Source organism: Zingiber officinale, chromosome 9B (genome assembly GCF_018446385.1).
Source record: "Zingiber officinale cultivar Zhangliang chromosome 9B, Zo_v1.1, whole genome shotgun sequence".
Classification (NCBI taxonomy): Eukaryota; Viridiplantae; Streptophyta; class Magnoliopsida; order Zingiberales; family Zingiberaceae; genus Zingiber; species Zingiber officinale.
This window is the reverse complement of record NC_056003.1, coordinates 106,547,495-106,564,975: the sequence shown is the minus strand read 5'-3', so window position 1 is coordinate 106,564,975 and position 17,481 is coordinate 106,547,495. Positions and strand designations below refer to the sequence as shown.

At 40.9% G+C, this 17,481-nt stretch overlaps 1 non-coding gene across 1 annotated transcript; it reads left to right on the top strand.

Annotated features, from left to right (window-relative positions):
* The first annotated feature begins 11,879 nt into the window (after positions 1-11,879).
* On the top strand, positions 11,880-11,985 carry LOC122025907. Its single transcript, XR_006123921.1, has one exon. It is a non-coding gene; the product is annotated as a small nucleolar RNA R71 (small nucleolar RNA).
* Positions 11,986-17,481: the final 5,496 nt, after the last annotated feature.

Genomic DNA, 17,481 nt, shown 5'->3' with positions numbered 1-17,481 from the left:
AAGAATCATCATTAATATGCATAATACGAAAACAAATAGAATTACAAGACATATAACTAAATTATGAAAGTTGACTAAACAAACCTAACAGCAATTAAAAAAATCTAGTTATACATAAAAGCTAAACTTGTATGACATTGTCACCCTATAATTCAAGATCTACAATCATGCACAAACGAAACTAAACAGAATATCAAAACTAGCAAATCTAACATGCATCATAACAACCATAAAATCAAACACGAAAATAAACTATAACTAAACATGAAACAATCAACCATAAAAGTAAACTAAACTATTCAACCACAATCCACGGTCAACTCCAAATGACTACCCCCTCCATCACAAGGGAACCCGGAGATTGAACCACCAACTCCGGTGGACAACAATGAAGATTCTGACGGGGCTTGCTTCGACAACGACGATAATGTGAATCTTCCACTGAAGAACCCCTCTGATGGAAGTTGATTGGAGATGCGAAGGTGCTATCCTCACTCGTTGATCTGGACTTCTGGCCACGCGAACCATGGTGAGCTTGCTTGGCTAGATCGGATGGACTCAGAGAGGAACTCGACACTGTGGAAACTCACCTGGCGGATGAAGGTGACTGATGGAACTCCCTCAGAACACCCCTATCCTTACAACCACTTCGGCAAGGGAGTCTTCAAAAGAGAGATGATGGACTGTGCATGATTGGTTTATAGCCGGTGAATTGGAAGTGAACTCACTATCGTGCTCGATTTCCTTGCTCTTCCAAACCACATTAGGCAAGGACTGTTGAAGAGATAACAGAAGGTGGAGGCCAACACCGGAGAACCACTTCAGTGAGATGGAAATGATTGGAGCTTGTTGTTGCTCCCTCTACTTGAATCCCTAGCTTTGTAACCACTCCGTTAGGGATTCTATGAGACAAGGAAGAAGGAAAAACCTGTTTGAACTCCGTGGTAGTTTTGATGTGATCAACCAAGTTAAAATTAGGTCCTGTTATGTTTAAACCTTGTGTCTAAGTGTGCAGAAGATTAGGAACATAAGAAGTTGAGCAGAGGATGCAGTTAGCGAGAAGGATGACATGAGAAGAGAGTCGACGGACTCTGTGCATTCGAGGGATGAGCTGCTGCGGAAGAGTACACCGATGGATGAGAAGGATGTGCGCGATGTTTCGAGGGATGAGAAGTCAGAGATGAAGTCTGCTCAAGGATAAGATCGGGAAATGGGTTCAGATGAGCCATATCCCAGATGGGCACGATCACCCAGGCGATCGGAATAGCAGAAGAGCAAAAGGTGGCTGTAAATGATGCTGGAGGCACCTTCAAAGGGAGTTGAAGGCGCCTTTGCGCGCCGTCGCACTTTCACTGTGGAAGGCGCCTTCCATGGCTGGAAGGCTCCTTCAATGGACAGTATGAAGGTGCCTTCCAGCCTTATGGAAGGCACCTTCGACCAAGCTGATATTGTCGTTGCCAAAGGATAAAGCTTTATCCTTCAGTACCTCGTTGGAGGCACCTTCCAGCCTATTGGAGGCGCTTTCTAGCCACGGATAACTTTTCCCAGGGGCTATAAAACAACCCCTGGACCTAGGAAATAGAAATAAACTCTTGTAATCATTTCCTAACAATTGTTTGAGCTTTTCAACAAGTGTAAGAGGTTTCTCCGCCTTCAACAAAGGAAATTTTTATTGTGCTTTCACTTGCCTTGGATTAACAACCATCTAGGTTGTAACCAAGTAAACCTTGTGGCTATTTTTTCTAGTCGTTATTTTAATTTATCACTATTGTTGCTTTTAATTAGAGTCGAAAGAATGGGAAAGGTGTTTGTTTTATTTCGACAAGCAATTCACCCCCTCATGTCGGCCCCGCTGCGCCAACAAGTGGTATCAAAGTCAGGATGCCTTAGAAGGACTAACCACCGACTGAAGCACCGAAATGATGACCGGACCGACAATCTACCCACTAAAGTTCAAGCGAGAATTTGCATCTAGGAAGAAATGCATGGAGATATTTTTTTAAAACCGATTTTGAATTATTGTTAATATTAAAATATGGATTTGTAGCATCAAAAGAAAAAGAGGAGTATCAATGAACTAAAAAGGAGCAAGCATATTTCGTGGCAAATGGATGAGCCGAATTACATCTACTGAGCGTGCTATCTGATAACCATGATTTTACTGTATTGTTTTGATTCATATATGCATGGTTTGATGTTGATTTCATAGGTTTAAATCATAGTTACATCACATTTTTGTGCATTGTCTTATTCTTGGATTTAATTACAAATTATTATTTTTTTGTGTTATTTGATGCTAATATTTGATTATTATTTTGTAGACATCAAAGGATCTTGGATTTGTATCTATTTGAACCGAATTTGTGCACGAATCGGAGTTCAAACGAGAAGATCAAGCTGCGGAGCATTATGGGCCGTTCATCATAGATTGAACAGATCTGAACCATCCAGTGAAGATTTGGTCGATCTGACCTAAGGGAGAGTAGATCCAGACCCTAGATCAAGATCAGCAGCTTCGGATCGGATTTTAGGCGACTTTTCACCGTTGATCAAGCCCCGAATCGCTCACTGTCGTCCGATCAGATCTGAGATTTGATTCAAAACAGAAGCTACAGTACCCTTTCTCTTCGTCGATCTCTTCCTCCAAGCAGCTTCGTGTCCCGCGGCATCTCTGAGATTTCGGCCCCTTTCTCTTCTCCAATCAATCTCCCGAGCTTCAACCTTGGTGCAGAGCTTCTCGGCGGCCTCATCCCGATCATCTGGAGCCTCTAGTGGGTGTTTCCTCCGGCGGAAATCTATTTGCGACATTTCTCTATTCCAGCACCGATTTGGAGGTGTTCTTCCAATCGACAACTCCGATTCCTATCAGTGATGCTTGGAGGTGGTCCGTTGGCGTTATTGAGCTTCATCCGATGCCTATCCGCAGTCCGCAACATCATTCCAGATCCAGAGATCTAGAATTGCATATTTCTAGATTTTCGGCACTTGAGTGGGTTTAGGGTTGTTCTAGCTCGCCGGGAGTGGTCCGTCGGCGTTGTTGAGCATACCTCAAACTGAGACGCAGCTGAGGTTCTTTATTGAGGTCCGGAGTTGGGTGTTCTCGACTTTGGCACTCTTGTGTGACGGCAAGAGTGTGTTGCTTGTTAGATTGATTGTGAGAATGGATCGGTTAGGGTTTATTTAGCTTTGTTACTATTTTTTATAGCTTAGAACATATTCCCTTTATGTTTGTTAAGTTCTTATCATTGCAATTTAGCATTTCTTTATTTTGTTGAAATTTAATTCATGTTTGGTAGTTGTAATTTCATTGGTACAATTTAGTTTAATTCTTGTTTGATGCTTAGTTAGTTGTTAAGTTTTAAATTAGGGTTTAAATTCTGCTTTAGATTAGAATTCAATTGTGTCTCGTTATTTCATATTTAGTTTAAGTGTGGTGATGATTTAATCAAAACATAGGGTGACAATGCGTTATGGTTTGATTATTGGCACATAGTTAGGTTTCTTTATGCATTAGGTTAGTTCTTATTTTTCTGTGCTTTTTATTTGTTAGATTTATATTCAAAGTTCAAACCCCCATTTTCATGTTTAAAACCCCAAAAATAGGAATAAAACACAATCCTAGATTACATCCTACCGTTAGTTCCTCGAGGTTCGATCCTGGGCTCGTTATTACAACGTTAATGTGTCATTAAGGGGTTCAGTGGAAATACATTGTTAATTTGATTTACGAGTGTGACAGACATCGTTACTACTACCTCCGTAAGAAGTCAACATAATTGGCACCTACGAATCAACAAAGGAACTTTGGGAGAAGTTCTTGGAACTACATGTAGGTACATCCGAAGCTAAACTCGCAAAACGGGACCTACTCCGGAACCAGATAAGCAATCTCCGAATGGAAGAAGGTGAATCGGTTGCTCAACTACATGGAAGAATTAAGGAGCTAATTACTGGCTTAACAAACCTCAGAGAAATGGTAACTAATCAGGACATGCTAAGGATGCTTTAAATGCGTTCCCGAGAGCACCGGAATGGACATCTATAGTAGACTCCTACTATATCTTCAAAGATCATGAGATTAGTACTTTAGAAAATCTTTTCTCCACTTTCAAATTACACAAATCTCGATGTGCAGGACAAAGAAAGGGACCGAGTTAGAACATTACTCTAAAGGCATGAATGGACGATCCAGACTCTAAAGAGTCAATCGATGAAGACAAAATGACTTTAATGGTAAGGAAATTTAATAAGTTTAAATCACAGACGAAAAAGGATTATCGAAACAAAAGGAAGGTCCGCTGCTACAACTACAATGAAGAATGGCACATCAGGGATGAATGCCCTAAACTAAAGAATAAGAAGAAAGATAAGGGCAAAAAACCAAAACACAAGAACTTGAAGGCCACATGGGATGAATCATCATCCTCTGAGTCCAATATCGAGGCCTTCTCTGGACTATCCCTAATGGCAAACCATCAAACAAAATATGGAAGCAGCTCAAAGATGAACATCGATGAAGGGGGAGGATCATCGGAAGAAAGCTGCGATGAAGGGGGAGCATCAGATCATGAGGTAAGTGAGATACATGCACTATCTCCTGAGCAGTCTTTTAATTTTATCAAAATACTTTCTAAAAATTTGTACAAATTAGAAAAATAAAGTATTGATTTAAAAAGACAATTAGCTAATGTATGCCCTCTAGAATTGTATGATAATCTAAAATTAGAAAATAAAAAATTAAAAATAGAAATAAAAAAATTAAAAAATGACCATGCATGCTTGAATTTGAATAATTGTCAAAAATAAAAAAATTAGAAATCATGATAGGATAAACTAGTATTTATGATTTCACAGGGGTCAAATTAGAAAGATCCCCAGAAGTTATATATCTATAAAAAATTTTATTAATCCAGTAGATAGGAACCTATATTGGGTTCTAAAGTCATACTGAGACTAAAATTTTTAAAATAGGGTTAAAATATCAGAAAGGAAATTAAATATTAATTTCTTTAAAAAGCTTTGTCTAAGAAACTGATTATTGTTCCAATATCCAAGAAGACCTAATGCCTCACCACAGCCTAGAAGCCAATTATTGAATTTAATGTTTAATTGACTAATTGTTAAATGATTTACTGTTATAATCATTTAACAAGTTTTTTTAAGGATTAGTCGAGTGTTTAGAATGTTACGAACCGCAAGTGAATGGATTCGTCATCAGTACTAAAAATATCGATCCCACAGGGATTGGTTATAAGCACAAGCAATTGTTCACTAAAGGTTAGCTAGACTACCAATGGTTGTGAATAGTCTAAGGAAGAAAGGTCGGGAAGAAGAATTGAGAGTTGGTGAGTCGAAGTGTTCACTTGGTTATGAGGAGTTCTAGGAGGTCGGTTTCGTTGTGGTGGTATTGATGTATCACGTTTTATCCTATACTCGCTGTCCTTTAACATGCAATTGCCGGAAGCTAAAGCGGATATTCTTAAGTACCAGAATAAAGAAGGATCCTAAGAAGTCCTATTGCGATTTTCCCCTGTCACTAGGGCACCTCAGCAAATCTTGAGGGCACGACTCTAATTGGTAAGTTAAGAATAGTGGTTAAGAACTAAGTTTGGTCTCTCGCTTCCTTGAGGAGAATTTGCCTCTCCTTTCAAGGAAGTATCCTAGATGTCCGTGAACGGGTTACCCTTGTCACTAGGGCCCCTTGGGTGTATGATCTAGGGATAATCCCTCTATGAGGTTAACAAGTTCTACACAATCAAGCAACATGCAATTGAGATAAAGCATAAAAGATTATTCAACGAGTATAAGCATAATACGAGTTTACATCAAACCGAACCACAACTACTCGCTAATCCTAGAATAAAGGATCTACTCCATAAGTGTCGGAGAAATACCCAAAGACATAAGGTAGATAAACATACAATCTTCAGACACAGAGAAAGAAAGAAGGAATATGCTTATCCAATGACGACGAGTGACCTTCGGATCCAATTCTCTGCTTCTGAAGTCGATATGGTGGTGGAAGATCACTGGACAGAGGTCCAAGACGGCGTGGGATGACTTCAAGATGTTTCTCCAACTGACGACTCACTTCCCCCTCTCCCCCCTCGAGAAAAAGCGTTAAAACCCTTATATAGACTAGGGTTCGGCTGCAGCGACACGACCGTGCCAAAATGGCAGGGTTGTGTTCATTCTCTTCTCTGGTGGTGTTGCACGGCCGTGCCAATTGGCACGACCATGTGGTGTCTAGCCTCGGTCCCTGGGCACGGCCGTGCAAGGATGCACGACCGTGTACTTCTTGGTCTCGGAATGGGGTGGCACGGCCGTGCAAGGATGCATGGTCGTGTGCTGATCTGCCTCTATCTTGGCTGTACGACCGTGCAAGGATTGCACGACCATGCACTGCTCCCCTTCTGTCTGGTCACACGACCGTGCAAGGTTGCACGACCGTGTTCTTCGGCTTGTTCCGGTGTGTTGATAATCACCATTTTTGCTCCGAAAGTTGTCCTTGTCAATACAAAACCAAACAAAGAGCAGATATTCAAACAAAAGAGTATATATAATGAATACAAGATGAAAGAGGTAATCATGCAATGAATATATATGCATAAAGTACGTGAATGTGCGCTAAAACATGCGTAAATGATCATAATATTTGCGCACATCACACCCCCAGACTTGATCCTTTGCTTATCCTCAAGCAAAATGCTACAAACTATGTTCCTGAGTTCCTGCAGTGTTTCATAATCCCTAGTGCATTCGCCTAACTCTATCAACTAATTTATTGATAAGCATGACTGTGGAGTAACCTAAGTATGGCCTAAGCATAAGTCCTTTGTGCTCGGTGCAGTAAGTAGCTCAAACTCTTCAAGTTTCAATTCTCTGTCCTAGTTAAGTTATAATACAATTGAGTTCCTAATGTTCCCGGTGATAGACACTTACCTGCCACACACTTGGTTTGTTTTTCTTAAATTACACAAGGTCTCAAATGGTGCTTCTCAAGAGAAACATAACATTCATTTCCCCAGTAATCTAACTCGGTCTCAAAGGGGTGAATTGTTACTTTCCACTCACGACAACTGTTTTTTATCCCTTATTTTTATTTTTATTTATTTTTATTTTTTTAGGTGCTATAGAGGTGTAGCACTTGTTACACATGCGATACATATATTGTGATTTAGATTTTTTCCAAATGAGCTTCCATCATCCGAGGTTACCCAGTAACCAAAATGTAAATAAGGAATCACTAGGGGAACAAAAGTACTAAACAATTAGGATGAATCATAACTATTTCAAAAGTATGTCTACCATTCAAGCTTAAGTACTTAAGTGTAGTGAAAATAAGGCCCTTATGGTTAGGCCAAAACTTATACCAAACTCCGTATAATACTTAGCTTATTTCATGCTACTAAAGATAGAGAAAGAAGATACACCAAACATACTAACACCATCTGGAAACTCATGAACTAAGAAAATGCTAGCTATTTTTCTATTAGACAAGTAGCAGAAAAAGTAGACGGTTGATGTTCTCAAATATGCCACAAAATTAAAGATAGGAAAGAAAAATACAAATGAGGTGCAAGTAGAAACAAATAAAATGTGAATAAATAAACAAGACTAAATAAAACAAAGCAAATAAAATATACAAAAATAAAAGAAAGACTCGACTCGACTCAGGTTGTGCAACAACACCGCCCCAGACTTAGACTTTTCATCGTCCCGATGAAATCAATACGGTGGTGGGGGTGGGGGATAAGGAGGTCCTCGATGTGAGCCAGGGGGAAATCTAGGCATACCAGGAAGATGGTCAAGGTGTTGATGATATTGATATAGGGCATCTACTTGTTATCTAGTGATATCCATATCATCCATAAAATTTCTCATCCTTTCCTAGTCAACATCATAATCTTGAACAAACCCTGTCACCTGACTATAGAAGTCCTTAGTGAACTGAAAATGGTCATGTACCTCCCTAAACTGGTCGTTAGATAGCTTGAAGCGACCCTCCAATAATCGTTGTTGGGTATTTTGCTTCTCATGAAGGGAGCCTAAAGAGGCACGAAAATCAGAAAAATCAAATCTAGAGGATCTCGTGCCATAAGTAAAAGAGTGTCTAAGAGGTTTCGGATATCTGGAAGGCTGCAGGAATCCTGATGACGAGGGCTCTTGGTGGTACTCGGGTTCTTCTACAATAGAAGGTACAGTCTCGGGGTGTAAATCAATAATCACCCAATTCGCAGGGGTCGCGAACTGAAGTGCGCTCGGGGCAAGGAAGGGGTAATGGAAAACCATTGGTTCCAGGGAAAGCAAACTCATTCTCATCCCGACAAATCATCTTCATAGCAAGACAAGAATTGATGTCGATCTTGTCATTACCATGAATCACCTCTAATCCATCAAGTGCACAACCTAGATTGAATGCTACTTGGGTGATTAACCCTCCAAACACTATCATCACCGAAGATGCCTTAGGTGCCTTCCACAGAGTTTGCAAGAAATGAAACCCCAAATCAAAATCAACTTTATTTAACATCGCCCAAAGAGAATAGAGTTATATCTTCTTAACCACCCCATCTCTCTCTCCTCGACCAAAGATCATTTTACTCATCACTCTGTGAAGGTATCTAAAGGTCAGGTTTTGCATCCGGGATTCTTTGGCTCTAGAGGGTTCATAAGGGTCTTGTGATTCGGTAATTGACATCCAAAATTCATTCCACTTAATACCACCATCAAATCCACACGAACCACCAGTAGGTAACCCAAAACAATCATTAAAATCACTAAAAGTCCACCAAACTTCTTTATTCATCATTCTAAAAGTTATGACCCCTGCGTAGTCATCCTCAGAAGGAAATTTAACATCTATCGAGCTCAAAAATTCAAGAACTAGGCGGAGGTAAGTCGGTGCATGAGCGTACATTATATCATTCCAATTTAAAGCACTAATCATCCAATCTATGTCATCCCTAATTCCTAGCACATCTATAGTAGTGGGATCCATATATTTAGTGCATAAGATTTTTCTAGCGACAAGAATATCATATCTAGCTTGTTGCTCATGATTTCTAAAAATAATATTGAACTTGTTTTCGTTACCTTCGTCGCGTGCCACCTGCTTTCCTTTGCCATTCGATGATGAAACCTTCCCCTTGCCTTTGTCGCCTCCCGGTGCGTCTCCTTCGCCAGATCCACCGCTTCCTCGACAAAGTCTCTTCAAGATCTACGACATGGTGCAAGGCATTGAGGAGTTTCTTGTGGAAATGAGTCTTGAGGATGGAAATAGTGAGGAGAAGGAAGGGAAAATAGGGAAGTTTCTTCTCTCTTTTCGGATTTGTGGCTTGAGGAAGTTTTAGATCTAGATGTAGATCTAAGCAAAAGTGAGCTCAAGAGGTGGGAAATCAGGGTTTGACGAAGTGTAGTAGAGAGGAGGAGGCTTTTGGGAGAGAGGGAGATGGAAATAGGGTTTTTTGGAGGGGTGGGAGGCACACATGGGCAGGGGCACGACCGTGTCTTATAGACACGGTCGGGTCAAACAGGATGCTGCATGACCATGCCGATTGGCACGACCTTCTTCTTTCTCCCCTCAGCCGAAGTGGCACGGCCGTGCCAGTTGGCATGACCCCTATCTTTTTCTCCTCTATATGAGTCGCACGGCCGTGCTAGTTGGCACGGCCTGGATCTTCTCCCTCTCTGGCAGGGCTGCACGGTCGTGCCAATTGGCACGGTCCGTGCCTCTTTCTTCTCTACACAAGCCACATGACCGTGGATAGTTGCACGTCCCGTGGCTTTAGTCTCCACGTTGGCTTCACACGGCCGTGTGAGGTCACACGACCAGCTCCCTTAAGCTCATAGTGATTCGCTCTTCATCATTTCGGCTCCTCCATCGCCTCCATGCCCCTGAAAACGCTCGTGGAGGCTATACACATCCTGAAAATGAAATATCCAAAATAAAATACTAGACTAAAACTCACCAGAGAAATAGAACGACAAAAAGGAATGATGAACTAAAATGAAAGAAAAACCCTTGGGTTGCCTCCCAAGAAGTGCTTGTTTTAGGTCTTTAGCTCGACCCCGTTTCAGTTAATACAGACTAAATCGTGAAAGGACGACTCTCCTCCTAGGGTTAATGCTCCAGCCTGTGCCTTCAGTTTTGCTCGTGCAGGACAAATGCATTTCTTGTTGCTTGCTGGAGGGGAACTCTCATGGAAATTGCACTCCTCGACTTTGTGTGTTGATCTTGCGAGAATTTCCATGAGAAGAGGGGTTGTATATGAAGGAATCTGATAAATCAAACTCGATCTTTTCTTTGCCGATCTCCAAGGATAACTTGTGACTTTTTACATCAATGATGACTCCAGTTGTGGCAAGGAATGGTCTTCCAAGGATAATCGATATCTTAGGGTCTTCCTCTATATCCAAGATAATGAAATCTGTGGGAACTATACATCCATCCACTTCAACTAGCACATCTTCCACTATTCCCATTGGGTATCTGCATGAATGATCAGCTAATTATAGTGTCATAGTGGCCAATTTAATGTTCTGGAGGCCCAGCTTCTTGCATAAAGAGTACGAAAGTAGGCTAACGCTGGCCCCCAAGTCGTAGAAAGCTCTCAGTATGAGTTCAGAACCAATTTTGTACGGTATGGAGAAAATTCCTGGGTCCTGAAGCTTTGGTGGAGAATTCGTCACAAGGAGAGCGCTGCAATTCTCTGCTAATGCCACGGTCTCGAAGTTTCCTTTTTGCCTCCTATTAGATAAAATTTCCTTTAAAAATTTTACGAACTTCGACATTTAGTGCAGCGCATCTATCAGTAGTACTTCTATGCAGATTTCTTTGATCTTCTTCAGGAATCGGTTGAACTCTTCATCTTTCTGGGATGCTATAAGCTTCTAAGGAAAAGGGATCGTCTGATTCTGTGGGGTAGCTTAAAGAGTTTCTTCAATCTTTTTAGTAGCCTCTTCTTCATCCCTATTTTGAGTCTGATTGGGCAATAGGAGAGAGGGCTCCTTCTCTGAGTCAAGCTCCTTCTGAGTAATGATTTGAGGATCTCCCACAGTATGTCCGCTCCTCAGCTCAATGCGGTTGCAATGTTCCACTGGATTTAAATCTGGCTTCCCTGGGAATGTACCTTGTGCTCTTGAGACAGACTAAGCTATCTGGCTGTCTTGCATCTTCTGGTGTTTTTCAGAGTTTTCTAGCCTCTGAGTCAGTTGTTTGATCTCGTTCCTCATCTTCTTTTGCTCTGAGAGAGCTTCCTCAAGCATCTTTTCAATCCTGGACAATTGTGAAAGTTACTGTTGTTGATAGGTCTGTTGTCCAAATTGGTGGCTCTGTTGCCCAGGCTGATAATTCTGATGTGCTGGTCCTTGATCCTGATTATTCCGGTATGAGAAATTGGGGGTGATTCCTCCATCCAGGGTTGTCTGTATTGGAGTACGGATTATTTTGCCTCTGATTGTGGCTGGTTATTGCATCACACTGCTCAAGTTGGTTCATCTGTGCCTGTATCAACCCAAAGGGGCAGGTGTCTTGAGCGTGATCCGTACCTCCACAAGTGTCGCAAACACATGCTATTGCATTAGCTGTGTTGTTCCCCATGGCTTCAAATTTCTTGGTCAGAGTGTCCATCTTTGCAGACATCAGTGTAACTGCATCTACGTCGAATTTCCCTGACGCTTTAATTGGATTCCCCATAAAAGAGCCACTAGATCTTTCAGATGCCCATTGATGGTGGTTCTGCGCCACATTCTCTATGATCTCTTTAGCTTCATCGAGGCTTTTGTTCATCAGTGCTCCTCCTGCTGTAAAATCAAGAGATACCTTCGTGTGATAATTTATCCCATTGTAGAAGGTGTGCAGAACCAACCATTTTTCAAAGTCATGATGGGGGCACTGTCTTAGCATACTCTTGAATCTGTCTCAAGCTTCAAATAATGATTCTGAGTCTATCTGTTTGAATCTGGCAATCAGGTTCCTCATGTGAGCAGTTTTGCTGGGTGGGTAGAACTTATCTAGGAACTTCTGCTCACACTGCTCCCAGGATGATATGTTGTTCGCTGGAAGAGAGTTCAACCACTGCTTGGCTCTATCTTTCAGGGAAAACCCGAAGAGAAGTAGTCTGACTGATTCTGGAGGGACCCCATTCACCTTCATAGTGCCACAGATCTCGTAGAACAACTCTAGGTGATGGTTTGGGTCCTCATGTGGTCCTCCTCCGAATTGATTTTGCAGGACCATGTGGATTACTGTGGGCTTGATTTCAGAGTTGTTGGCTTCAATGGGCAGTTGAGTGATGCTGGACCGAACCCCTCGTGCATATAGTGTCGCGTAATCTTTTAGCAATTTGTCGGCCATTTCTGAGGATTCTTGTGCTACTTGGAATGCCTTCTGTAGATTTCTTCTCCTCAGAAAGGTCCTGACAATCTCTGGATCAAAGGGTAGTAGCTGTCCTGAAAGGTTAGCTCTACACATGCAATAATAAGATATGAAATATGATAGTGGAATAAAAAAATAATAAAAAAGAAATGAATGCGGAAAATTAAGAAAAGAAAAGAAAGCCTAGTCTAAGCCGATATGATTTTGCTAATGTTATAGACGCAGTCCCCGGCAACGGCGCCAAAAACTTGTTACGAACTGCAAGTGCACGGATTCATCATCAGTAATAAAAATATCGATCCCACAGGGACTAGTTATAAGCACTAGCAATTGTTCACTAAGGGTTAGCTAGACTATCAATGGTTGTGAATAGTCTAAGGAAGAAAGGTCAGGAAGAAGAATCGAGAGCCGGTGAGTCGAAGTGTTCACTTGGTTATGAGGAGTTCTAGGAGGTCGGTTTCATTGTGGTGGTATTGATGTGTCATGTTTTATCCTACACTCGCTGTCCTTTAACATGCAATTACCGAAAGCTAAAGCGGTTATTCTTAAGTACCAGAATAAAGAAGGACCCTAAGAAGTCCTTTATAGTTTTCCCCTGTCACTAGGGCACCTCGGCAAATCTTGAGGATACGACTCTAATTGGTAAGTTAAGAATAGTGGTTAAGAACTAAGTTTGGTCTCTCACTTCCTTGAGGAGAATTTGCCTCTCCTTTCAAGGAAGTATCCTAGATGTTCATGAACGGGTTACCCTTGTCACTAGGGCCCCTTGGGTGTACGATCTAGGGATAATCCCTCTACGAGGTTAACAAGTTCTACACAATCAAGCAACATGCAATTGAGACAAAGCATAAAAGATCATCCAACGAATATTAGCATAATACGAGTTTACATCAAACCGACCCACAACTACTCCCTAATCCTAGAACAAAGGATCTACTCTATAAGTATCAGAGAAATGCCCAAAGACATAAGGTAGATAAACATACAATCTTCAGACACGGAGAAAGAAAGAAGGAATATGCCTATCCAATGACGATGAGTGGCTTTCGGATCCAATTCTCTTCTTTTGGGGCTGATATGGTGGTGGAAGATCACTAGACGGAGGTCCAAGACGGTGTGGGATGACTTCAAGATATTTCTCCAACTGACGGCTCGCTTCCCCCGCTCTCCCCTCGAGAAAAAGGGTTAAAACCCTTATATAGACTAGGGTTCAACTGCGACGACACGGTCGTGCCAAGATGGCACGACCATGTTCATTCTCTTCTCTGGTGGCGCTGCACGGCCGTGCCAATTGGCACGGCTGTGTAGTGTCTGGCCTCGGTCCCTGGGGCACGGCTATGCAAGGATGTACGGCCGTGTACTTCTTGGTCTCGGCATGGGGTGGCACGACCGTGCAAGGATGCATGCCCGTGTGCTGATCCGCCTCTGTCTTGGCCGCACAGCCGTGTAAGGATTGCATGGTCGTGCATTGCTGCCCTTCTGTCTGGTCACACGGTCGTGCAAGGTTGCATCGCCGTGTTCTTTGGCTTGTTCCGGTGCATTGATAATCGCCGTTTTTGCTCCGAAAGTTGTCCATGTCAATACAAAACCAAACAAAGAGCAGATATCCGTACAAAAGAGTATATATAATGAATACAAGATAAAAGAGGCAATCATGCAACAAATATATATGCATAAAGTACGTGAATGTGCGCTAAAACATGCGTAAATGATCATAATATTTACGCACATCATATAATTGACAAAATATTTTCTTTAAAACTCTTTCTTGTCGAATACAAAGTATGACTTTATTGAAATTTCTTTTAAGTCCCCTAAAATTTATTTCAAACTTTCTAACTTTTTATGTTATTTTCCTATTTTTTTTTTGATGTGATCATAGGAGGAGGAATAGGTACAAGTTTAGGGGGAGATTTTAAAATTTTGAATTTTAACTTTAACATTTTGAATTTTGCAACATCATAAAATTTTAAAGTTTGCAACATTATACTTAATGTTCCTAAAATATTATTATTGCAATTTCTTTAAAATACTTTTATTGTATTATTTTTACCCTAACTTGAACCTAGGTTGATTCACATCAAGAAGGAGGAGATTCTTGAAACCCCGTGGTAGTTTTGATATGATCAACCAAGTTTAAGTTAGGTCCTATTATGTTTGAACCTTGTGTCTAAGTGTGCAGGAGCTTAGGAGCACAAGAAGTCAAGCAGAAGATGCAGCTAACGAGAAGGATGACACGGGAAGGGAGCCGACGGGCTCGGTGCATCCGAGGGGTGAGTGCTGCGGAAGAGTATGTTGGCGCAGCGGGGCCGGTAAGAGAGGGTTGAATTGCTTGAAATACTAAAATACTCTTCTCATTCTTTCAACTCTATTTTAAAATGCAATAATAATAATAAAAAATAAAAGTTACAAAAAATAAGGAAGAGACTCAAGATTTACTTGGTTACAACCTAGGTGGTTGTTAATTCAAGGCGGTTGCAAAGCTTATTAAGAATCTCCTTCTCTGAAGGCGGAAAAGTCTTTTACACACAATGAAAGCTCAAACAGTTGCTAGGAAGTTAATACAAGAGTTGATATGTTATTTCCTAGCTTCAGGGGCCTTTTTATAGCTCCTGAAAATCCTATCCGTAGCTTGAGGACACTTCCAAGGGGAATGGAGGGCGCCTCCAGCGAGGCAGCAGCGGATAAAGGTTTATCCGCTGCCAATGACTACTTTAGCCAAGTCGAGGGTGTTGGATCGTGACACACATGAGAGGGGGGGGATGAATCATGTAGTTTTTTAAAACTTGTTTTCTTTTAAAAATTAAAAGCAGAGTACGCAATGGAAAATAAAAAAAAAACAAAACACAAGAAAACACAGGTGATTTTTACTTGGTTCGGAGCCTTCGGCGACTCCTACTCCAAGGCCTAGGTCACGTGGACCTATTGATGGGCAATCCACTAAAAACCTCTTCCGATACCACCGGAAGAGAGAATTGAGTACAAAAGATTAGGTCAAGTGCAACACACTACACTTACCCTTTTATAGTAATTAAGTACAAAAAGTTACCAACACTCTTATAGATCGAAATGAGAGCTCTTCTTGTGTTGATGTCTGTCTGTCGGGTGTGACCAGAACTCCTCGGATCAGTTGTCAGGCTCAGCAGCTTTATAGTAGAGTTGTAGCAGCAATCAGGAGTAGTCAGAAGCTTGAATGGATGTGTAGTAGCTTATATATAGTTGTTGTAGCATAGCTTCCTCGAAACTACCTTATAAAGGGCTTGGAGGGTGCCTTCCAAAGGCCTTGAAGGTGCCTCCAATGGGATAAAATCTATCCCGACTTCGCTGCACCTTATCTGCGAATCGATCAAATTTTATCTATGGAAGGCACCTTCCATAGCCATGGAAGGCGCCTTCTATGAACAGTATCGAGGCACCTTCCAAAGTCATGAAAGGCACCTTCGGGTACTGTTCACTCGAAGGCAGATTTGCTTTCTTGCTTTCTTTCTTGCCCTGCAAACACGTGTCAGTCTAAATACCCTGCAAGATAAGTGTTAGCACCTAGCTTTACTCATCAGGACTTCCACCATCTAACTTCACTCATTAGGACATGGCTTCACTCACCAGGACTTCCACTACCGAGGTTCACTCACTAGGATCTGGCTTCACTCACCAGGACTTCCACCACCTAACTTCACTCACTAGTGTTTAGCTTCACTCACTAGGACTTCCACTGTTGGAGTGTATACTGAAAGCCTAAGCTTTGTAAACATTCATTAAGAAGTACATTTGGTCAAATTGTCTACATTTGTTTGTAGTTGTTCATTTAATTTATATTGTAGATAACATAATATGTGGTGTCACATGCAGAAGATGATGTTATCAGTACCTTATAAATTATAAACAGTAGATCAAGACCAAAATGGAAAGGAACAAACCATTAGAAGGTCGTAGTGTAATTAGGTATTAGTTTATCTTGACTATATAATTACACTAGTACACTCAGAGTGTATTGAGTAGGACCATTTGAGGTCGTTTCTTTTATACTGACTTTATAAAGGAACAAAGACCTCGGTTATTATGGAAGTGTGTGCTCTTAATCCTAATATAATAACAAGCATATATATTTGATATTTATTTCTTTAATTTATCAATGGGTGAGATTTAGTTCGATGAATCAATAAGCCCGATAAGTTGAGAAATGATATTACTTATAGTGTGTGTTGTTGATTATAGAAGGAAACTGTGTCCTAGAGATACTAGGTTGATAATGTCCTTAAGAGGAGCTCATAAGGATTGTCATGTTAAACCCTGCAGGTGGACCTAGTCCGACATGACAATAAGGTTGAGTGGTACTACTCTTGGATTTAGATATTAATTAAATGAGTTGTCAGTAACTCACTTAATTAGTGGACATTCGATATCTTAAACACAGGGAGACTAACACACTCATAATAAGAAGGAGCCCAAAAATGTAATTTGGAATTGGTGCGGTAGTTCAATAATAGTTCTCTAGTGGAATGAATTATTATTGATAAAATTAAGTTGTGTGTTCGGGGCGAACACGGGATGCTTAATTTTATCGGGAGACCAAAACCAATTCCTCCTCTCGGTCCCTATCGTAGCCTCTTATTTATAGAGTACTATACCCACCTTCTATACCCACCCAAAGGGGGCCGACCAAGCTAGCTTGGGAACCAAGCTAGGGCCGACCTAGGTATAAATTGGGGTGGCCGGCCCTAGCTTGAACCCAAGCTAGTGGGGGCCGGCCAAATTAAATTAAAAAGGAATTTTAATTTTAATTTTTATTATGTGGAAGAAATAATTTGTTAAAGAGAATTAAAATTAAAATATCCCTCTTGTAAAAGATTTACAAAAGATTAAAGAAAGAGATTAGATCTCTTTCCTTATTTGTAGATTGGTGAGATATTTTATTTTCTCTTTAAAATTATCCACATATTGATAGAATTAAAATTATAGAAATTTCCTTTTATCAACCATGAAGAGATTTTTAAAGAGAAATTTTAATTTTAAAATTTCTGGAAACAAATTAGGAAGTTTTAATTGTTGATTAAAACTTGTCTAATTTTACTCCTTTGATGTGGCCGGCCATTAGAGATTAA